This window comes from Marmota flaviventris, chromosome 17, assembly GCF_047511675.1.
Source record: "Marmota flaviventris isolate mMarFla1 chromosome 17, mMarFla1.hap1, whole genome shotgun sequence".
Taxonomy (NCBI): Eukaryota; Metazoa; Chordata; class Mammalia; order Rodentia; family Sciuridae; genus Marmota; species Marmota flaviventris.
The window spans coordinates 10,142,369-10,165,007 of NC_092514.1; positions in this window are offsets into that span (position 1 = coordinate 10,142,369).

The following is a 22,639-nucleotide window of genomic DNA, read 5'->3' on the forward strand; positions in this document are numbered from 1 at the left end:
ATGGATAGGGTTAGTGTTAGAGATAGGTTTAGAGTTAGGCCTAGGGTTAGCATTTGGATTAGGCTTATGTTTAGGGTAATGGGTAGGTTTAGGGCTAGGGTTATATTTAGGATTAGGGCTAGGGTCAAGGTTAGGGTTAATCCTAGGGTTAGTGTTAGGGTTAGGTTTAGTGTAAGTGTTAGGGTTTGAGCTATGGTTAGGGCTAGGGCAATGGTTAGGGTTAGTGTGACATCTAAGCTTAGGGATAGGGTTAAGTTTAGAGCTAGTTTTAGCATTAGGATTAGGGTTATGTTTTGGGTGATGGATAGATTTAGAACTATGGTTTGGCCTTGGTTAAGGTTAGGATTAGGAATAGGGTTAGGGTTAGGTCTAGATTTATATTTGGGCAAGGATTAGTGTTTGAGTTAGGGTAGGGTTAAGGCAAGGGTTAGGGTTAGGGTTAGGTCTAGGGTTAGGGTTAGGGTTATGCTTAGAGCTAGGTTTTCTGTGAGGTTTGGGGCTAACATTAGGGCTATATGTAATGTAAGACCTAGAGTTAAGATTATGGCTAGATTTGGGGTTTGCATAAAATTTAGAGCTAGGATTTGTGTTACAGAAAGGGACAGTGTTTGGGTTAGTGTTATGGCCAGAATTAGGACTAGGATTTGGTCTAGAGGTAGAGGTAGTGTTTGGGTTAGTTTAAGGGTTATTGTGAGGGCTAAGGCTAGGTTTTTCTTTAGGTCTAGAGCTAAAGTTAAGGCTAGATTTTGAATTAGATTTAGATCTAGGGATAATGGTAGGGTTAGGTTTAGGTATAAGGTTGCCAGTAGGGCTAGTCTTAAGGTTTGGTTTAGGTTTATGGTTAGGTTTAGACCTCTGGTTTGTGTGATGGTCAGAATGAGGGTCAGGGTTAGTTTTATGGTTTTGGTAAGGGTTAGAGCTAGAATTAGATCTAGGGTTAGGAATATTAATAGGGTTAATATTTGTTTAGACTACGAATTAGGAATAGGTCTAAGGTTACCATTAAAGTTAGGGTTTTGCTTAGGTTAAGGGATAGGGTTAGACATAGGTTTAGGGTTATTGTTAGTTTTAAAGCTAGTTTTAGGGCTCAGATTAGGGCTAATTCTTGTATGAGGTTTAAGGCTAGGGTTAGGGCAATGAAAAATACATGAACTAGGGTTACAATTAGTGTTATGTTTAGAGTTAGGTTAGGGGTATGTCAGTGTTAGTTTTAGGCTTAAAGTTAGATTGATATTTATAGCTAGAGATAGTGTTAGGATATGAGTCAGGTCAGGGTTATTTTTTGGGTTAGGGTTAGGACTCGAATTTAGGGCTAGGGTTACTGTTAGAGTTTGGTTTAAGTTTAGGGTGCTGTTTAGAGCTAGGATGAGTGTTAGGATATGAGTCAGGTTCCAGGTTATTTTTAAGGTTAGGATTAGGACTTGAATTAGGGCTAGGGTTAGTTCTAGGTGTAGTGCTAGTGTTTGGTTTAAGTTAAGGTTTAGTGTTAAGCCTGTTGCTCAGTTTTGTTTTAGTGCTATGGTTAGGGTTAGGGCTAGTTTTACGATTAGCTTTAGGGTTAGGGCTAGGGTTATGGTTTGGATTAGGATTAAGGCTGGGTTTAACACTAGGATTAGGGATAGGTTTTGTATTAGGTTTAGGGCAAGAATTAGGGTTATGGCTAATGTCACGTGTAGGTTCACAGTTAAGGAGAGTCTTAGGGTTAGGTTTATGGCTAGGTCAACTTTAAGTGTTGTGTTTAGGGAAAGGGTAAGGTTTAGAGCTAGGCATATTATTAGGGTCATGGTCAGGCTTTGGGTTTGGTTTAGGATAAAGTTTAGGTTTAGGGCTCAAGATAGCATTAAGGTTAAAGTTAGGGTTAGGGTAATGGATAGGGATAGGATTAGGGTTCAGGTTAGGTTTAGAGTAATATATATGGTTTTGATTTGTGATAGGTTTAGGGTTAGGCCTAGAGTTAGCATTAGCATTATGGTATCATTAGGGTAATTTATAGGGTTATACCTAGGGTTAGGGCTAGGATTATGTTTAGGATTAGGGCTAGAGTAAGGGTTAGGTTCATGGTTGGGGCGAAGGTTAGAGTTAGGATTAGGTTTCAGAAATGGTTTGGGGTTTGATCTACTGTTAGTGCTAGAGTAAGGTTAATGCTAGGGTTATGGTCATGGTTAGTGTTAGGGTTAGTGTTAGGGTTAGGGCTGGGATTATGATTAAGGTTAGTGTAATAGATTTAGATGTCAGGATAGAGTTCAGGATAAATTTAGGTTAGAGTTAGGGTTAGGTTTATGGATAGGGTTAGCATTTGAGCTAGCTTAGGTTAGGTTTAGGGTAGGTTCACTGCTAGTTGTAGGGTTAGGTATATGTTTATGTTTAGGGTATGTTTAGCTTTAAGTCTAGTGTTTCGATTAGGGTAAATTTTAGGATTAGGGTAATGGGTAGGTTTCGAGCTAGGGTTATGTCTAGGGTTCAGGTTATGATTAGGGCTAGGGTTAGGTTAGTGTTAGGCCTTCGGTTACAGTTAGGGATAGCTTAAGTTTAAGGGTTAGGGATTGAGGTTGGGTTAGGGCTGGAGTGAGGGTTAGGGTTACAGTCAGGGCTAGGGTACTGTTAGGATTAAGGTTAGGGCTAGGGTTAGCATTAGGTTTAGTGTTATGGTTAATGTAGTGAATAGAGTTAGAGCTAGGGTTTGTGCTATGGTTAGGGCTGGGATTAGTTCTAGGGTTTGGGTGAGGTTTTGGGTTTGGGCTAGGGTTATGTTTATGGTAAGGTTAAGTGTTTGAGCTAGGGATAGAGCTAGGACGATGGTTAGGGTTAGGTTTAGGGCTAGTTTTAGGGTTACAGTTATGCTTAGAGTTAGGTTTAGTGCTACAATTAGGGCTAGGTTTTGTGTGGGGTTTAGGGCTAGTGTTATGTGTTTTACTAATTTAACAGCTAGAGTTACGGTTATGGCTAGATTTAGGGTTTTTCTAGTGTCAGGGTTAGTTTTTGGGTTAGGATAAGGTTTAGAGCTAGTTTTTTTTTTTTTTTTTTTTTTTTTTGGGGGGGGTGGTAAGTGTCAGGGTTTAGGTTAGGATTAGGTTTAGGGTTAGGTCCGGAATGTGGACTAGGGTTAGGTCTAGGTGTAGGGTTAGTGTTTGGTTTTGATAAGGGTTATTGTTAGGGCTAAGGCCAGGGTTATGTCTATATTTAGGATTAGGTTTAGTTTGAGGGCTAGTGTTAGTGTTAAGTTTAGGTATAGGATTACTCATAGGGCTAGTGTTAGGTTTTGGATAAGGGTTAGGGTCAGTTTTAAACCTAGGTTTTGTGTTAGAGTCAGAATAAGGGTCAGGGTTAGGGTTAGGTTTTGAGTTAAGTTTAGAGCTAGAATGAGGGCTAGGGTTAGGACTAGTAATAAAGTTAGTGTTTGGATTAGGCTTACGATTAGGCTTAGGACTAGGGAAGAAATAGAGTGAGGGCTTGTCTTGGGGTAAGTGATAGATTTAGAGCTAGGGTTAAGAATAGGGATAGGGTTAGAATTAGGGCTAGGGTTAGGGTTAAAGCTAGGGTTAGGCCTTGGATTAGGGCTAGGTTTTGTGTTAGGTTTAGAGGTATGGCTAATGTCAGAACTGGCATTACAATTAGGGCTGGTTTAGGGTTAGGTTTAGGGCGAGGTGTAGTGATTAGGTTTAGGGATAGGGTGATGTATAGAGCTAGAGTAGTGTTAGGGTCAGAGTCAGGGTCAGAATTAGATCTAAGGTTAGGGTTAGGACTTGAATTAGGGCTAGTGTTAAGGTTAGGTGTAGGTTTAGACTATGGTTTATGTTAAGTGTTAGTGTCAGTGCTATGGCTCTGTTTTGCTTGAGTGCTAGGGCTAGGGTTAGGGCTTGTTTTCAAATTAGTGTTAGGGTTAAAGCTAGTAATAGGGTATGGTTTAGGCTTATGGTTAGGGTTAGTTTTAGAGTTAGGTTAAATCTAGGTTATGGCTAGGGTTTTGTCTAGGGTTTGGGTTATCATAAGGGATAGGTTTAGATCTAGGGATAGGGCTAGGGTGAGAGTTAGAGTTAGACTTAGGGTTAGCGTTTGGTAGGATTAGGGTTAGGGCTTTATTAGGGCTAACATTAGAGCTAGGATTAGTATTAAGGCTAAGCCTAGGTTTAGGGCAAGTGTTAGGGTTATGGTTATGGTTAGGCATGATGTTATCGCTAGGTTTAGAACTAGGGTGAGGATTAAAATTAGGGTTAGGGCTAGTGTTAGGTTTAGGGTTAGTTAGGATTAAAACTAAGTTTAGGGCAAAGATTAGGGCTAGGGCTAATGTCAGGTCTAGGATTATGGTTAGAGATAGTTTTAGCTTTAGGGTTATGGCTAGGTATAGTGTAAGTGTTAGGTTAAGGTTTAAGGTAAGGTTTAGAGCTAGGGGCATTATTAGGGTAAAGTAGAGGGTTCCGGGTTGGATTAGGTTAATGTTTAAGGTTAGCACTCAAATTAGCTTTAGAGTTAGGGTTAGGATTAGGTTTATGGATATGGTTAGGTTTAGGGTTCAGGTTAGTTTTAGTGTAATGGATAGGTTTAGGGTTAGGACTAGGGTTAGGGTTATCCTAGGGTTAGCATTAGGGTTAGGGTTAGGGTTAAGGTAATGATAGGATTAGAGCTAGGTTTAAGGCTAGGGTTATTGTTAGGTTTAGGGCTAGGTTTAGTGTTAGCTTTTGGGTTATTTCAAGGGTTAGGGTTAGCATTATGTTTAGGGTAAGTGTTAGATCTAGGTTTACAGCTATTGTTAGGGTTAAAGCTAGTGTTAGATCTCTGATTAGAATAGGTTTTGGGCTAGGGTACTGCTAGTGTTAGGGCAACAGCTAATGTAAAAACTAGGGTTATGATTAGGGCTAGTTTTAGGATTAGGGTTAGGGATAGGTCTAGTGTTTGTGTTCGGTTTAGGTTTTAGAGCGAGGTCTAAGGTTAGAATTTCTGTTAGGGCTAGGTTTATGGTTTGGTTTAATAATAAGGCTAGGTTTAGGGCTAGGATAAGGGCTAGGATTTGTTTTAGTGTTATGGCAAGATTAAGGGCTAGGGCTAGTGTCAGGTCTAGGCTTACATTAGGGATAGATTGAGGGTTAGATTTATGTCTAGGTCTATTGTAAGGGTTAGGTTTAGGGTAAGGGTCAGGTTTAGATCTAGGGGTATTATTACAGTTAGAATTAGGTTTCAGGTTTGGTTTAGGTTAGGGTTTAGGTTTAGAGGTTGAATTAGCATTAGGGTTTGGTTAGGGTAATGATAGGTTTAGGTTAAGGGTTCATGTTAGGTGTAGGGTAATTGATAGGGTTAGAGTTAGCAAAAGGGTTAGGTTTAGGCCTAGGGTTATGTTTGTGTTAAGATTAATGCTAGATTTGGGGTTTGGATGAGGGCTAGGTTTTGTGTTAGGGTTAGGGCTAGTTTTAGAGATAGTGATGATGTCAGGTTTAGGGTTACAGCTACGGATAGTTATATTGTTAGGTTCATGGCTAGGTCTAATATTAGGTTTAGGGTAAGGGCCAGGTTAAGGGTAAGGTGTATTTTTAGGGTCAGGGTCAGGATTCGGTTTTGTGTTAGGTTATTTATTAGGATTACGGCTCAAATTAGCATTAGGGTTAAAATTAGGGTTAGGTTAATGAATAGGTTTAGGTTTAGGATTTAGGTAAAGATTAGGGTAATTGGTAGGTTGGGGTTATTGATAGGGATAGGGTTAGGCCTAGGGTTAGCATTTGGGTTAGGGTTATATTTAGGGTAATGAATAGCATTAGAGCTAGTGTTAGGCCTAGGGTTTTGGAAGAATTAGGGTTAGAGTTAGGGTTAGGTTTAGGGCTTGTTCTAGGGTTAGGTTTTGGGTTAGATTTAGGGTACAGGATATGTTTTGAGGTAGAGTTAGAGCTAGGGTGAGGGTTAGGCTTAGGATTATATCTAGGGTTAGATTTATGTTTAAGGTTAGGTTTAGTGTTAGGGTTAGGGCTAAGGTTATCTTTAGAGTTAGGTTAATGGATAGGGTTAGATGTCAGGTTAGGATTAGTCATAGTTTTAGGTTTAGGGTTAGTGTTAGGGTTAGGACTAAGTTTATCCTTAGAGTTAGGTTAATGGATAGGGTTAGATTTTAGGTTTGGGTTAGGAGTAATTTTAGTTTTAGGATTAGTGTTAGGGTTTTGGCTAGGGTTAGTGTCAGAGTAAAGGTTAGGGTTTTATCTAGGGTTAAGTCTAAAATGAGGGTTTGGTTTAGGGTTATGTCTAGTATTAAGTTTATAATTAGCTTTACAGCTCGGTTTATCACTAGGCTTAAGGTTCTGTTTAAAGTAATGAATAATTTTAGAATAGTATTAGGGCTAGTGTTAACATTATGATTAGGGCAAGGATTAGGTTTAGGTTTAGGGATAGGGCTAGGGTTATGTTTAGGGTTCGGTTTTGGGTTTTATCTAGGGTTAGGTCTAAGGCGAGGGTTAAGGTTAGCATGATGGTTAGGCTTAGGATAAGGGATAAGGTTAGGTTAGGGTTAGGGTTACACTTTGGCTAGATTTAGGCCTAGAATTAGGGCTAGGTTTTGTGTTAGGTTTAGAGCTAGTTTTAGTGCTATGGTAAAGTGAGGGTTATGTTTATGGTTATGGCTAGGTCTAATGTTAGGTTTAGTTTTTGGTTAGGGTCAGTTTTATATCAAGTGTTAGTGTTAGTGTCAGGGTCTGTGTTTGGATTAGTGTTAGGGTTAGGGTTAGAGCCAGAATTAGGATTGATTAGGTCTAGAGGTAAGGTTAGTGTTTGGCTTTGGCTAAGGGTTATCATTAGAGCTAGGGCTAGTTTTTTGTTTAGATCTTGGTTAAAGATATGGCTTTATTTAGGATTAGGTTTATTCTAGGGCTAGTGTTAGGGTTAGTTTTAGATATAGGGTTATGGGTAGGGCTAGTGTTAGGGCTTGGTTTAGGTTCAGGGTCAGAATAAGGGTTAGGGTTAGGATTTGGGTTATGGTTATAACAAGAAAGAGGGCTAGGGTTAGGTCTAGTAATCAGGTTAGTGTTTGGGTTAGACTAAGGATTAGTTTTAGGACTAGGTTTAGCTTTAGTATTGGGATTTGGCTTGGGTAAAGATAAGGTTAGAGCTAGGTTAGTGTTTGGGTTCGGATTAGGGTTAGAGCTAGTGATAGGGTTAGTGTTAGGGTGAAAGCTAGGGTTAGGTATCAGATTTGGGCTAGGTTTGGTTAGCATTATTTTTAAGATTATGGGTAGTGTATGATCTAGGTTTATGATTAGAACTAGTTTTAGAATTAGGGTTAGGACTAGGTCGAGTGTTAGGGTAAGTTTTAGGTTTAGGGCGATATTTAGAGGTAGGCTTAATGTTAAAGTCAGAGACAGGTTCAGAATTAGTTTTAGAGTTAAGATTAGGACTCAAATTAGTTCTAGGCTTAGGGCTAGAGGTAAGGTTAGGGTTTGGTTTTGGTAAAAGTTTAGGGTTAGTTTTATGGTTCAATTTTGTTTTAGGTCTAAGCCTATGGTTAGGGCTTATTTTAGGATTAGGGTTAGGGTTAGGGCTATTGTTAGGGTTAGGTTTATGTGTAGAATTAGGGTTAGATTTAGTGTTAGGATTAGATCTATGGTTAGGGCAAGGTTTAAGGTTAGGGCTAGTGTTATTTTAGACTATGGCTAGGAATAAGTTTATGGTAAGTGATAGGGTTAGAATGAGGGCTAGGGTAGTGCGGAGTAATCTTGAAGCTAGGGTTAGGATTAGGTTTAGAATTAGTGTAGGGTTAATGTTATGATTAATCTTAGGGATAATGTTAGGGCTAGAGTTAGTGTTAGGGTTAGAGTTTGGGTTAGGTTTAGTGTAAGCAATGGGGTTATAACTAGGTTTAGGGCTAGAGAATGTGTTAGAATTAGTGTTAGTGTTATGATTAAGGCTAAGTTTTGGGCTAGGATGAGAGCTCGTGTTCGTGTTAGGGTTAGGGCTAGGATTAGGTCTAAGGCTAATGTCTGATCTAGGCTTACAGTTAGCAATATGTTTTGGGTTATGTTTATGGTTAGGACTAGTGGAAGGGTTAGATTTACAGTAAGGGTCAAGTTTAGATCTATGTTTATTATTAGGGTCAGTGTACAGCTTAAGGTTTGGTTTAGGTTTAGGGCTCGAATTAGCATTAGTATTAGAGTTAGGGTTAGGGTAATGATTAGGCTTAGGATTAGGGTTCAGGTAAGTTTTAGGGCAATGGATAGGTTTATGGAATGTGATAGGCTTAGGGTTAAGCCTAGGCTTAGTATTAGGGTTAGGATTACGTTTAGGGTAATGGATAGAATTAGAACTAGGGATAGGGCTAGGGTTATGGTTATGATTAGGGCTAGGGTTAGGGTAGTGGATATAATTAGAGGTATGATTAGTTCTATGGTTAAGGTTAGGGTTAGAAAGTGTTAGGTTAGGGTTTGGGATAGGACTTGGGTTATGTTAAGGGTAAATTTTAAGCTTTGAGCTAGGGTTAGATCTAAAGCAAGGCTTAGGATTAGGGTTAGGGCTACAGTTAGGGCAAGGGTTAGAGTTAGGTTCTGTGTTAGGGTTAGGGCAATGGTTAATTTAAGAACTAGGGTTACCATTAGGGTTAGTTTTAATGTTAGGGTATGGGTTAGGTTTAGTGTTAGGGTTAGGTTTAAGGTGAGGGTGATATTCATAGCTAGGTTTTATGTTAGGGTAGGAGTCAGGGTCAGATGGAGTGTTAGGGTAGGAGTTAGGACTCGAATTAGGGCTAGGCTTACTTTTAGGGTTCAGTTTAAGGTGAGGGCTGTGTTTAGAGCTAGGGTGAGTGTTAGGATATGAGTCAAGGTCACGGTTGGTTTTAAGGTTAGGGTTAGGACTCAAATTAGGGCTAGGGTTAGGTCTAGTTGTAGTGTTAGTGTTTGGTTTAAGTTATGGTTTAGGGTTAGGGCTAACACTTGGTTTTGTTTTAGTCCTAGGATTAGGATTAGGGCTAGTGTTAGTGTTAGGCTTAGGCTTAGTGTTTTTGTTAGGGTTAAATTTGGATATAGGATTAGATCTAGGTCTGGGGATAGAACTAAAGATAGGGCAAGCGTTATGGCTAGGTTTTTGGGTTATGGTGAGGGATAGGGTTAGAACTAGAGATAGGGCTAAGGCTAGAGTTAGTCTTAGGGCTAGGGTTAGGGTTACGGTTAGAGATAGGGCTCAATTAGGGCTAGGATTAGGGCTAGGTTTAGTGTTTAGTTTAAGCCTAGGGTTAGGGTTAGGGGTAAGTTCAGGGTTTAGAGTTAGAGTTTAGAGTTTAGGTTTAGAGTTAGGGCAAAGTTTGTGGTAACGGATGGCTTTTTAGCTATGTTTAGAGGCAGGGTGTGGGTTATAATAAGGATTAGGACTATGATTAGGGTTAGGGTTATGATAAAGGCTAGGTTTAGGGCTAGGATGAGGGCTAGGGAACTTTTTTTAAGGGTTAGGGCTAGGATTAATGCTAGGGCTAATTTCTGGTCCAGAATTATGGTTAAAGATATTTTTAGGGTTAGGATTATGGGTACGACTAGTGTAAGGGTTAGGTTTAGGGTTAGGGTCAGGTTTATATCTAGGGGTATTATTAGGGTCAAGTTCTGGTTAGAGTTTGAAAAAGGTTAAGGTTTAAAGTTAGGGCTTGAATTAGCATTAGGGTTATGGTTATGGTTATGGTTATGGTAATGGATAGAGTTAGAAATTAGTTCAGGGTTAGTATCATGGTTAAGATTAGGGCTAGATTTGGGGTTAAGTTAGTGCTAAGGTTAGGGTTAGGGCTAATGTAAGTACTAGGGTCATGATTATGGCTAATTTTAGTGTTTTAGGTCTAGGTTTAGTGTTAGGTTTATGGTTAGGATTAGGGTGATGTTTAGACCTCAGGTTAGTGTTATGGTCAGAGTAAGGGTCAGGGTTAGTTTTAGGATTTGGCTTAAAACTTGAATTAAGGCAGGGGTTAGGGCTAGGTGTAGGGTTAGTGTTTTGTCTAGGTTAATGGTTAGGGTAAGAGTTTGGCTCAGTTTAGTTTTAGGGCTAGGGTAAGGGTTAGGGCAAATTTTAGGATTAGTGTTAGGGTTAGGGCTAATCTTAGAATTAGGCTTAGGCTTCGGTTTAGGGTTAAATTAAGAGTTAGGTTTTTATCTAAGGTTAGTGCTAGGGCTAAGGATAGGGCAAGGGTTAGGACTAGGATTTGGCATAGGGTTAGGTTTATGGGAAGGGAGAGGATTAGAATGAGTGATAGGACCATTGTGAGAGTTAGAGTTATTCTTAGGGCTAGGGTTAGGGTTAGGGTTAGGGATAGGCTAAATTACGGCTAGAGTTAGATTTAGGGCTAGGGTTAGAGCTAGTTTTAGAATTAGCATCAGGGTTTGGGATAGTTTTAGGCTTAGGCATTGAGTTTGGGTTAGATTTAAAGTTAGTTTTCAATCTAGTGTTAAAGCTATGTTCTAAGGACAGGGTGATTGTGACAACAAGGGTTAGGGTTAGAGTTAGGGTTACGTTTAGGGTAAGGGATGTGGTTTTGGCTAGGTTTAGGGCTAGGGCAAGTTTTAGTATCAGGGTTATGGCTAGATTTAGGGTTAGGGTTATGATTAAGGCTAAGTTTATGGCTAGGATAAGGTTTAGGGTTGGTGTTAGCGTTAGGGATAGTATTAAGGCTAGGGCTAATGTCAGGTCTAGGGTTATAGTTAGGGCTAGATTTAGTGTTAGGTTTATGTCTTGGTCCAGTGTAAGGATTAGGATTAGGGTAAGATTCAGGTTTATATCAAGAGTTATATTTAGGTTCAGGGTCAGGTTTAGGGTTTGGGTTATATTAGGGTTTTGGTTTAAGATAATGACAGGGTTAGTTTTAGGGTTTAGGTATGGTTTAGTTTAATGGATAGGGTTAGGGTTAGGCCTAGGTTTAGCTTAAGGTTAGTGTTACTGATAGGGTAATGGTTAGGACTAGACCCAAAGTTAGGGCTACGGTTATGTATAGGATTAGGGCTTGTTTGGAGTTAGGCTTAGGTTTAAATTTAGAGTTAAAGCAAGGTTTAGGACTCGGATTAAGGCTAGGTTTTGGGTTAGGTTAGGGCTAGGGTTAAGGCTACAGCTAATGTATGAAGCAAGGTTATGCTTAGTGCTAGTTATAGGGTTAGGGTTAGGGCTAGTTCTAGTGTTTGGTTGAGGTTTATGGTGATGATGATGTTTAGAGCCAGGGTTAATGTTAGGGTCAGAGTCAGGGACAGGGTTAGTTTTCAGGTAGGGTTAGGACTAGAATTAGGGATATGTTTAGGGCTAGGTGTAGGGTTAGTGTTTGAGTTAGTGTTAGGTTTAAGTATAGGGCTAAAGCTAGGTTTAGGACTCAGATTAAGGCTAGGTTTTGGGTTAGTTTAGGGCTAGGGTTAAGGCTACAACTAAGGTATGATGTAGGTTTATGATTACAGCTAGTTATAGCATTAGAGTTAGGGTCTAGGTCTAATGTTATGGTTAGACTTACAGTGATGATGATGTTCAGAGCCAGGGTTAGTGTTAGGGTCAGAATCAGGGTCAAGGTTAGTTTGGGGTTAGGATTAGAGTATAATTAGTGATAGGGTTAGGGCAAGGTGTAGGGTTAGGGTTTGGTTTAGGTTAAAGGTTAAGGTTAGGGCTATGACTCGGTTTTGTTTTAGGGCTAGTGATAGGGTTATGGCTAATTTTAAGATTGGTCTTAGGGTTAGGGCTAGGGTAAGTGTGAGATTTGGGCTTAGGTTAAGTATTATGTATAAGAGTAGAGTTATGGTTAGATTTAGTCTTAGGGTTTTGGTTAAATTTAGAGTTAGGTTTTGATCTAGGTTTTGAGGTAGAGCTAAATATAGGGCTAGGGTAGTCCTACGTTTAGGGCTAGGTATATGATGATGCTAAGGAATTGGGTTAGAACTAGGTGTAGGGCTAGTGTGAGAGGTAGAGTTAGTCTTAGGACTAGGATTAGGGTTAAGGATAGGGCTAAATTAGGGCTTGGATTAGGGCTAGGGTTAGTGTTAGGGTTAGGGTTATGTTTAGGTTTAGGGTAAGGGATGGGAATATAGCTACTTTTAGGACTAGGGTGAGAATTAGAATTAAGGTTAACGTTAACATTAGGGTTAGGGTTATGATTAAGGCGAGGTTCATGGCTAGGATGTGGGCTAAGTTTTGCATTAGGTTTAGGGCTAGGATTAGAGCTAGGTCTAATGCCAGGTCTAGAGTACAGTTACGGATAGTTTCAGCATTAGTTTTATGGCTAGGTCTATTGTAAAGGTTATGTTTCTTGTTAGAGTCAGGTTTAGAGCTATGGGTATTATTAGAGTCAAAGTCAAGGTTAGGGTTTGGGTTAGGTTAAAGTTCAGGGTTAGGGCTCAAATTAGTCTTATGTTTAGGGATTGGGTAATGACACAGTTAGGTTTAGGGTTCAGGTTAGGTATAGGTTAATGGAGAGGGTTAAGGCTATTGCTATGATTAGGGTTTGGCCTAAGTTTAGCATAAGTATTATAGTTATCTTAGGGTAATGAATAGGGTTAGAGCTAGGGTTAGGGCTGGGTTTATGGTTAGGATTTGGTCTAGGGTTAGGCTTAGGGTTATGGTTAGGGCTAGGGTTATAGTTAGGGTTATCTTTAGGGTTAAAGCTAAGGTGGGGCTTGGATTAGGGCTAGGTTTTGTGATAGGTTAGGGCAATGGCTAATGTAAAAACTAGAGTAATGATTAAAACTAGTTTTATGGTTAATTCTAGGGCTAGGTGTAGTATTAGGGTTAGATTTAATGTTGAAGTTTAGACCTAGGGTTAGTGTTAGTGTCACTGACAGTGCTCAGGTAGGGTAATGGTTGGGATTAAAGCAGAATTAGGAAAAGGGTTAGATCTAGAGGTAGGGTTAGAGTTTTGGTTAAGTTAAGGGTTATTGTTAAGGCAAGGTCTAGTTTGTCTTAAAGACTAAAGCTATAATTATGGCTAGATATAAAATTAGGTTTAGGTCTAGGGCTAGTGTTAGGGTTAGGTTTAGATATAAGATTATCAGTAGGGCTAGTGTCAGGTTTCGGTTTAGGGTTAGGTTTAGATTTAGACCTAAGATTAGTGTTAGGGTAGAATAATGGTAAGGGATACAGTTAGCATTTAGGTTATGGTTACATCTAGAATGAAGGCTAGGGTTAGGACTATTTATAGAGTTAGGCTTTGGTTAGGCTATGGATTAGTGCTAAGAATACCGTGAGCATTAGGGTGAGGTTTGGCTTAGGGTAAGAAATAGAGTTAAAGCTAGGGTTAGGACTAGATTAAGGTTTAGGTTTAGGGTTAAAGCTTGTGTTAAGCCTTGGATTAGGGCTAGTTTTGTATTAGGGTTAGGGCTAGTGTTATGGTTACAGCTATTGTAAGAACTAGGGTTATGATTAGGGTTAGTTTTAGGGTTAGGTTTAGGGCTAGGTCTAGTGTTAGGTTTAGGTTTAAGGTTAGGGTGATGTTTAGAGCTAGGTTTAGTGTTTGTATATGAGTCAGGGTCATGGTTATGTTTAGGGTTAGGATTAGGTGGCAAATTAGGGCTAGGGTTAGGGCTGGTGTAGTGTTAGGGTTTGTTCTAGGGTAAGGGTTAGTGTTAGGGGTATGGCTCGGTTTTGTTTTAGGGCTTGGGCTAGGGTTAGGGCTATTTTAGAATTAGCATTAGGGTTAGAACTAGTTTCAGGGTTAGGCTGAGGCATCGGGTTAGGGTTAGTTTTAGAGATAGGTTTCAATCTAATGTTAGTGCTAGGGCTAAGGATAGTGTAAGGATTATGACTAGGATTAGACCTTGGGTTAGTGTTATGGTAAAGGATAGGGTTAGAAGTACGGAAAGGTCTTGTCTGAGAATTATACTTAGTCTTAATTCTAGGGTTTGGGTTAGGTTTAGGAATAGGGCTAAATTAGGGCTAGGATAAAGTCTAGGTTTAGTGTTAGGGTTAGGGCTAGAGTTAGCATTATGATTAGGGATTCGGCTAGTGTTAGGGTTAGGGTTAGGGTAAGGGTTACGGATTAAGTTATGGTTAGGGCTAGTGGAAGTGTTAGGTTTAGTGTTAGGTCTGGGTTAGGTTTATGATTATGGTTATGGTTAGGGTTGGGTTTAGGGGTAGGGTCTTCATTAGTGTTAGGGTTAGTTTTAGAGTAATGTATTGGATTAGATGTAAGATTAGGTTTAGGGTTAAGTTTAGGTTATTGTTAAATATAGGTTTATGAATAGGTTTAGTTTTCATTCATGGTAAGGTTTAGGGTTAAGTTTAGGGCAAAGTTTAGGTTTAAAGTTAGGTTGAGGGTTAGGTTTATGATTAGGGTTATGGATAGGGTTAGGTTTAGGGCTAGGGTTATCATTAGGGTTAGGGTGAGGGTAATGTTAGGGTTAGAACTAGTGTTAGTACTAAGTTTAAGTTTAGGATTAGGGCTAAGGTTAGGTTTCTGTTTAGGAATAGGGCTAGGTTTATGTTTAGGCTAAGGGTTAGGCTTTGAGCTAGGGTTATGTGTAAGGTGAGGTTTAGGGTTAGGGCTACATTTAGGATCACGGTTATGATTAGGGTAGTTTTAGGCCTCAGATTAGGGCTAGGTTTTTTGTTATGTTTAGGCCCACGGTTAAGGCTATGTGTAATGAAAGATCTAGGGTTCTGGTTAGAGCTAATTTTAGGTTTAGAGTTATGGCTATGTCTAGTGTTAGGTTAAGGCTTTCGTTTAGGTTCAGGTTTAGAGCTTGGTTTAGTGTTAGTGTTAGGGTCAGTGTTCAGGTTCAAGTTAGGTTTAAGATGAAAGCCAGAATTAGGACTTGAGTTAGGTCTAGGGATAGGGTTAGTGTTTGCTTTAGGTTAAGGATTATATTAGGGCTAGGGCTCAGGGGTTTTTTTAGGTCTAGGTCTAGAGTTATGGCTATATTTAGGATTAGGCTTAGTTCTCGGGCTAGAGTTAGGGTTAGGTTTAGGTATAAGTTTACTGGTAGGGCTAGTTTTAGGGTTTGGTTTAGGGTGAGGGTCAGATTTAGACTGAGGGTTTGTGTTAGGCTAAAGATTTGAGTTAGGGTTAGAGCCTGAATGAGGGCTAGAATTAGGACTAGTAATAGGATTGGGATTTGTATTAGTCTATGGATTAGGATTAGGACTAAGGTTAGCATTATGGATAGGGTTTGGCTTAGGGTAAGTAATAGGTAGAGCTAGGGATAGGGCTAGGTTTAGGGTTAGGGTTAGTGCTAAGGCTAGGTTTAGGTTTAAGTTTAGGTTTACTTCTTGGGTTAGGGCTCAGATTAGGGCCAGATTTTCTGTTAGCTTTAGGGCTACGGTTAGGGGTATGGCTAATATAAGAACTAAGGTTATGACTAGAGTTAGTATTTGGTCTAGATCTAGTGTTAACGCTACCTTTAGGATTAGTGTGATATTTAGAACTAACGTTAGTGTTAGAATATAAGTCAGGTTCAGGGTTAATTTTAGTACTTGGACATGAATTAGAGCTAGAAGGTTATGGCTAGGATTAGGGTTAGGGTTTGGTTTAGGTTCACATTTAGGGTTAAGACAACATCTCAGTTTTGTTTAAGGAATAAGGCTAAGTTTATGGCTGCTTTTAGGATTAGCGATAGTGTTAGGTCTAGTGGTAGGTTGAGGATTAGGCTTAGGTTTAGAGTCAAATGTAGAGTTATGGTTAGATCTAGAATAGGGTCTAGGGCTAGGGTTAGGGCTAAGGTTAGGTCTTGTGTTATGTTTATTGTAATGGATAGGGTTAGAACTAGAAATAGGGCTGGGGGAGAGTTAGAGTTATTCTTAGGCCAAGGTTAGGAGTAGAGTTATGGTTAGGGCTAAATTAAGGCTAGGATTAGGGCTAGGGTTAGTGTTAGGGTTATGCCTATGGTTAGGGTTAGAGATATGGATAGTGTTAGGGTTAGGTTTAGTGATAGGGTTAGGGACAATGATGGGGTTATACCTAAGTTCAGGTCTAGGGTGAGGGTTCAAATTAGAGATAGGGCTAGAGTTAGGGTTTGGGATAGCATTAAGGCTAGGTATAGACCTAAGTTGAGGACTAGTGTTTGTGTTAGGATTAGGGCTAGGATTAGGACTGTTGCTAATGTCAGGTCTGGATTTATGGTTATGGTTATTTTTAGGGCTAGGTTATGGCTAGGTCTAGTGTAAGGGTTAAGTTTAGGTTAAGGGTCAGGTTTAAAGCTAGGTGTATTATTAGGGTCAGGGTACGAGTAGGGTTTGGTTTAGATTAAGATTTAGGGTTAAGACTTTAAATAGCTTTAGGGATAGGGTTAGAGTCTGGGTTAGGGTAATTGATAGGGTTAGCTTAAGGGTTCTGGTTAGGTTTAGAGTAAGGAATAGGGTTAGTGTTAGCAATAGTGTTAGCGTTAGGCCTAGGGTTAGCATTTGGGTTAGGCTTATCTTTAGGGTAATGGATAGGGTTAGAGGTAAGGTTAGGGCTAGGGTTAAGTTTAGAATTAGTAATAGGGTTAGGTTTAGGCCTAGGGTTAGTGTCAGGGTTAGTTTTGGGGTAAGTGTTAGCGTATGAGCTAGGATCAGGGCTAGCGTGAGGGTTAGGGTTAGAGTGAGGGCTAATGTTAGGGTTAGCGTTAGGGTTATGTTTAGATTAAAGTGAGAGTTTGAGTTAGAATTAGGGTTAGGGCGAGGTTTAGGTTTAGGGTTTGTCTAGGCTTATGGTTAGTGTTACCATAGAGTTAGTCTTTAGGTTAGGTTTACAGCTAGGATAAGGGCAATGTTTTGTGTGAGGTTTATGGCTATCATTAGGGCTATGGGTAATGTAAGAGCTAAGGACATGGTTATGGCTAGTTTTAGGGTTAGGGTTATGGATAAGTCCAGTGTTCCAGTTAGGTTTTGGGTTAGGATAAGATTTAGAGCTAGAGTTTGTTTTAGGGTAACTGCCATTGTCGGGTTAGGGTTAGGTTTAGGGTGAGGGCCAGATTTATGGCTAGCGTTGCGTCTAGGGATAGAGTTAGTCTTTACGTTAGGTTAACTGTTATTGTAGGGCTAGTGCTAGGTTTTTATTTAGGGCTAAGGCTAGATTTATGACTCTATTTGGGATTAGGTTTGGTCTAGTGCTAGTGTTACTATTAGATTTAGGTATAGGTCTACCAGTAGGGGTAGGGGTAGGGTTTGCTTTAGGGTTAGTGTCAGGTTTAGACCTAGGGTTAGTGTTAGGTTCAGAATATGGGACATGGTTAGAGTTAGGGTTAGAGCTAGAATGAGGGCTAGGATTCGGGCTAGTAATAGGTATATGGTTTGGGGTACTGTTAGTGTTAGATTTAGGCCTAGGTTTAGGGTTATCATTAGAGTTATTGCAAGGTATGATGTTACAACTATGTTTAGTTCTAGGATAAGGGATAAATTTCGGGTTAGGTCTAGAATTAAAATTAGGGATAGGATTAAGTCTAGGCTTAGAACTAGGATTAGAATAGGGATAGGGCTAATGTCAGGTCTAGGTTTAAGTTTTGTATAGGGTTAGGGATAGGGCCATGGTTTTCAGTTTGTTTTAGACCTAGGCCTAGGGTTAGGGCTAGTTTTATGATTAGCGATAAGTGTTAGGGCTATTGGTAGGGTCCAGTTTAGGCTTAGATTTATTTTTATGGTTAGATCTAAGTTTAGAGCTATGGCTAGGGTTAGGGATCAGGTGAGGACTAGTGTTAGGTCTATGGTAATGGATAGGGTTAGAACTAGAGATATGGATAATTCAAGAGTTTGAGTTAGTCTTTGGGCTAGGGTTAGGAGTAGGTTTAGGGTTAGGGCTAAATTAGGGCTAGGATTAGCGCTCGGGTTAGTGTTAGGGCTAAATTAGGGCTAGGATTAGCGCTCGGGTTAGTGTTAGGTATAGGGTTAGTGTTTGTGTTACGGTTAGGATTGGATTTAGGGGAAGGGATAGGGTTATAGCTAGCTTTAGGGCTATGGCGAGGGTTAGAAATGGGACTAGGGATAAGGTTACGGTATGGGTTAGAATTAAGGCTAGGTTTAGGGTTAACCTGAGGGTTTGTGTTAGGGCTAGGGCTAGGATTAGGGATAGGGTTAATGTCAGGTCTAGGTTTATGGATAGTATTAGTTTTAGCATTAGGTTATAGCTATGTCTATTATAAGGATTAGGTTTAGGGTAGGGGTCATGTTTAGAACTAGGTGTATTATTAGGGTCTGGGTCCGCATAGGGTTTGGTTTAGTTTCAGATTTAGGGTTAATACTTGAATTAGCAGTGGGTTAGGGTTAGGGTTAGGGTAATTGAAAGAATTAGTTTTATGGTTCCAGTTAGGTTTAGAGTAATGCATAGGGTTAGTGTTAGTGATAGGGTTATCGTTAGGCCTACTTATAGCATTTGGGTTAGGCTTACCTTTAGGGTAATGGATAGGTTTAGAGCTAAGTTTAGGACTAGGGGTTAAGGTTAAGATTAGGGTTAGGGTTAGGGTTAGGCCTAAGGTTAATGTTAGGGTTAGGTTTAGGGTAAGTGTAGGCATTTGAGCTAGGGTTAGGGCTAGGGCAAGGGTTAGGTTTTGAGTCAGGGCTAGGGTTAGGTTTAGGGTTAGGGTTATGTTTAGACTGAGGATTAGAGTTTGAGCTAGGGTTAGTGCTAGGGCAAGGGTTAGCATAAGGGTTAGGTCTAAGGTTATGATTAGGTTTAGGTTTAGAGCTAGGATGAGGGCTAGGTTTTGTGTGATGTTTACGCCTAACGTTAGGGCTATGGGTAATGTAAGAGCTAAGGATATTGTTATGGCTAGTGTTAGGATCAGACTTATGGATAAATCTAGTGTTAGGGTTAGGTTTTGTTTTAGGATAAGGTTTAGAGCCAGGGTTTCTATTAGGGTAAGTGTAATTGTTGGGTTAGGTTTAGTTTTATGCTTCGGGCCACAATTAGGACTAGTATTTGGTCTAGTGAGATGTTGAGTCTTTACATTAGGTTAAGGGTTATTGTGAGGGCTAGTGCTAGGGTTTTTTTAGGGCTAAGGCTAGATGTGTGGCTATATTTAGGATTAGGTTTGGTTTAGTGCTAGTGTTATTGTTAGTTTTAAGTATAGGTTTACCGGTAAGGGTGGTGTTAGTTTTCAGTTAAGGGTTAGGGTCAGGTTTAGATCTAGGGTTAGTGTTAGGATCAGAATAAGTGTCAGGGTTAGGATTAGAGTTAAGCTAGAATGAGTGCTAGGTTTAGGACTACTAATAGAGTTAGGGTTTGGGGTAGGCTAAGGATTAAGTTCAGCACTAGTGTTGCATTAGGGAGAAGGTTTGGCTTAGGGTAAGGGATAGGGTTAGAGGTATGGTTAGGGTTAGGTTTAGAGTCAGGGCTCGGATTAGGCCATGATTTGTGTTAGCATTAGGGCTATAGCTAATGAAAGAACTAGTTTTCTGATTAGGGCTAGTTCTAGGGTTAGGGTTAGGGCAATGTTTAGAGCTAGGGGTACTATTAGGGTCTGACTCAGGGTCAGGGTTATTTCTATGGTTAGGGTTATGACTCAAATTAGGGCTAAATTTAGGGATATGTGTAAGGTTAGTGTTTGGTTTAGGTTAAGGGTTAGGGTTAGGATTATGGCTTGGTTTTGAAAATAGGGCTAGGGTAGGGTTAGATCTAGTTTTCCAATTAGCATTAGGTATACGGCTAGTGTTGGGGTGAGGTTTTGGTTTAAGATTAGGGTTTACAACCAGGTTTAGGGCTACAGTGATGTTAGGATTGGAGCTAGGGATAGAGCTAGGGTTTGGGTTATGGTAAGGGGTAGGTTTTAAACTAAGGATAAGTGTAGGGCGAGAGTGAGAGTTACTCTTAGGGCTAGGGATAGGATTACGTTTAGGATTAGGGTTAATTTATGCCTAGGATTAGCCCTAAGGTTAGTGTTAGGTTTTGGCCTAGAGTAGGGCTAGGGATAGTGTTAGTGTTACGGTTAGGGTAAGGTATGATGCTACAGCTATATTTTGGGCTAGGGCATGGGATAAAATTAGGGTTAGGGTTCTGGTTAAGGTTAGGATTAGGATTAAGGCTAGGTTTATGGCTAGGATTAAGGGGATAGTTTGTGCTAGGGTTAGGGCTAGGATTAGTTCTAGGGCTAATGTCAGTTCTAGGGTTATTGTTAGGGATAGTTTTAGGTTTAGGTTTATGGCCAGGTGTATTGTAAGTGTTACGTTGAGGGTTAGGGTCAGTTTACTGCTAGGGGTATTATTAGGGTCAGAGTCAGGGTTAGGGTATGTGTAAGGTTAAGGTTTAGGGTTAAGGCTAAAATTAGCCTTAGGGTTATTGTAATGGATATGGTTAAGTTTCAGGTTCAGGTTAGGTTTGGTATAATGGACAGGGTTAGGGTAAGGCATAGGGTTAGAGTTAGTCCTAGGGACAGAATTTGGTTAAAATATGATTCAGTTAATGGATAGGATTAGAGCTACAGTTAGGATCAAGGATATAGTTAGGTTCAGGCTATGGTTAGGGTTATGCCTAGGGTGAGAATTTGCTTACAGTTATGGTTAAGGTAATGGATAAAATTATATCTAGGTTTAGGGCTATTGTTATGGTTAGGAATAGGGTTATGGTTTGGTTTAGGTTTTGGGTTAGGACAAGGTTAGGTTCAGGGTTAGGTTCAGGTTAAGTGTTTGGGCTAAAGATAGGGCTAGGGCTACAATTAAAATTAGGGTTAGGGCCCAGATTAGGGCTAGGATTTGGGGTAGGTTAGGGCTAGTGTAGGACTACCTCTAATATAAGAACTATGGTTATCATTAGGGCTAGTATAATGGTTAGCATTAGGACTGGGTCTAGTGTTTATATTATGTTTAGGTTTAGTGGGATGATTAGAGATAGGGTTAGTGTTAGGGTCATAGTCAAGTTCAGTGTTACTTTTAGGATTAGGGATAGGACTCAAATTAGGGCGAGGGTTAAGTCTAGGTGTAGGGTAAGTATTTTTGTTAGAGTTAGGGTAAGAATTAGGGATAATGCTAATGTCAGGTCTAGCGTTATATTTAGGTTAGGTTTAGGGTTGGGGCTATGGCTCAGTTTTGTTTTAGAGCTAGGGCTAGGGTTAGGGCTAGTTTTGGGATTAGCAATAGTGTTAGGGGTAGTAGTAAGGTGAGGTTTAATCTTATATTATTTGTTATGGTTACATCTAGGTTTAGGCCTAGGGCTATAGTCAGGGCTAAAGTTAGGGCTAGTGTTATGGTTATGATAACAGACAGGGTTAGAACTAGAAATAGGGCTAGTGTGATAGTTAGAGATAGTCTTAGAAATAGGGTAAAGGGTGGGTTTAAGGTTAGATCTAAATTAGGGCTTGGATTAGTGTTAGGGTTATTGCCAGGGTTAGGGTTAGTGTTAGTGTTATGGATAGGGTGAGGTTTAGGGAAAGGGATGTGGTTATAGCTAGGTTTAGGGATAGGGCGAGAGTTAGAATTAGGGTTAGGGCTAGGTTAGGGTTCGGTTTATGATTATGGCTAAATTTAGGGCTAGGTTTGATGGTTTTTGTTAGGATAGGGCTAGGATTAGGGTGAGAGCTAATGTCAGGTCGAGGGTTATTGTTAAGGATAGTTTTAAGGTTCGGTTATGGCTAGGTCTAGTGTAAGGTTTCCGTTTAGGGTAAGGGTCAGGTTTAGAGCTAGGTGTATTATAAGGGTCAGGGTCTGGGTAGGGTTTGGTTTAGTTTAAGGTTTAGAGTTAAGGATTGAATCAGCAGTAGGGTTATGGTTAGAATTAGGGTAATGGATAGGGTTATGTTTTGGATTCAGGTTAGGTTTAGAGTAATGGATATGGTTATTGTTAGCGATAGGGTTAGTGTTAGGCCTAGGGTTAGCATTTGGTTTAGGCTTATCTTTAGGGTAATTATAGGGTTAGAGCTAAGGTTAGGGCTAGAATTAAGGATAAGTTTATGGCTAGGGTTAGGGTTAGGCCTAGGGTTAGTGTCAGGGTTAGTTTTAGGGTAAGCATTAGGGTTTGAGCTAGGGTTAGGTCTAGGGCAAGGGTTAGGGTTAGAGTCAGGGCTAGGGTTAGGGTTAGGGTTAGTGTTATTATTAGGGAAAGGGTTAGAGTTTGAGCTAGGTTCAGGACTAGGGAAAGCGTTAAGGTTAGGGTTAGGTCTAGGGTTATGGTTAGGGTTGCGATCAGAGCCAGGTTAGGGCTAGGATAAGGGCTAGGTTAGATGATGTTTATGGCTAGCGTTAGGGCTATGGGTAATGTAAGAGCTCGGGTTATGGTTATGGCTAGTTTTAGCGGTAGGGTTATGGATAAATCTAGTGTTAGGGTTAGGTTTTGGGTTAGGATAAGGTTTAGAGCTAGGGATTGTTTTAGGTAAGCGTCAGTGTTTGGGTCAGGGTTAGAGCCAGAACTAGGAATAGCGTTGGGTCTAGGGATAGGGTTACTCTTTGTGTTAAGTTAAGGGTCATTTTTAGGGCTAGTTCAAGGTTTTTCTTTAGGGCTAGGGCTAGATTTATGAATCTATTTAGTATTAGGTTCGGTCAAGTGCTGTTATTAACTGTTAGGTTTAAGTATAGGTTTACTGGTAGGGATAGAGTTAGGGTCTGGTTTAGGGTTAGTGTCAGGTTTAGATCTAGGGTTAGTGTTAGGGTCAGAATAAGGGTTAGGGTTTGGGTTAGGGCTAAAGCTAGAATGAGGCCTGGATTAGGACTAGTAATAGAAATTAGGGTTTCAGATAGGCTAAAGATTAGTGGTAGGACTAGGGTAGCTTTAGGGTGAGGGTATGGCTTAGGGTAATGGATAGGATTAGAGGTAGAGTTAGGATTATGGATAAGATTAGGG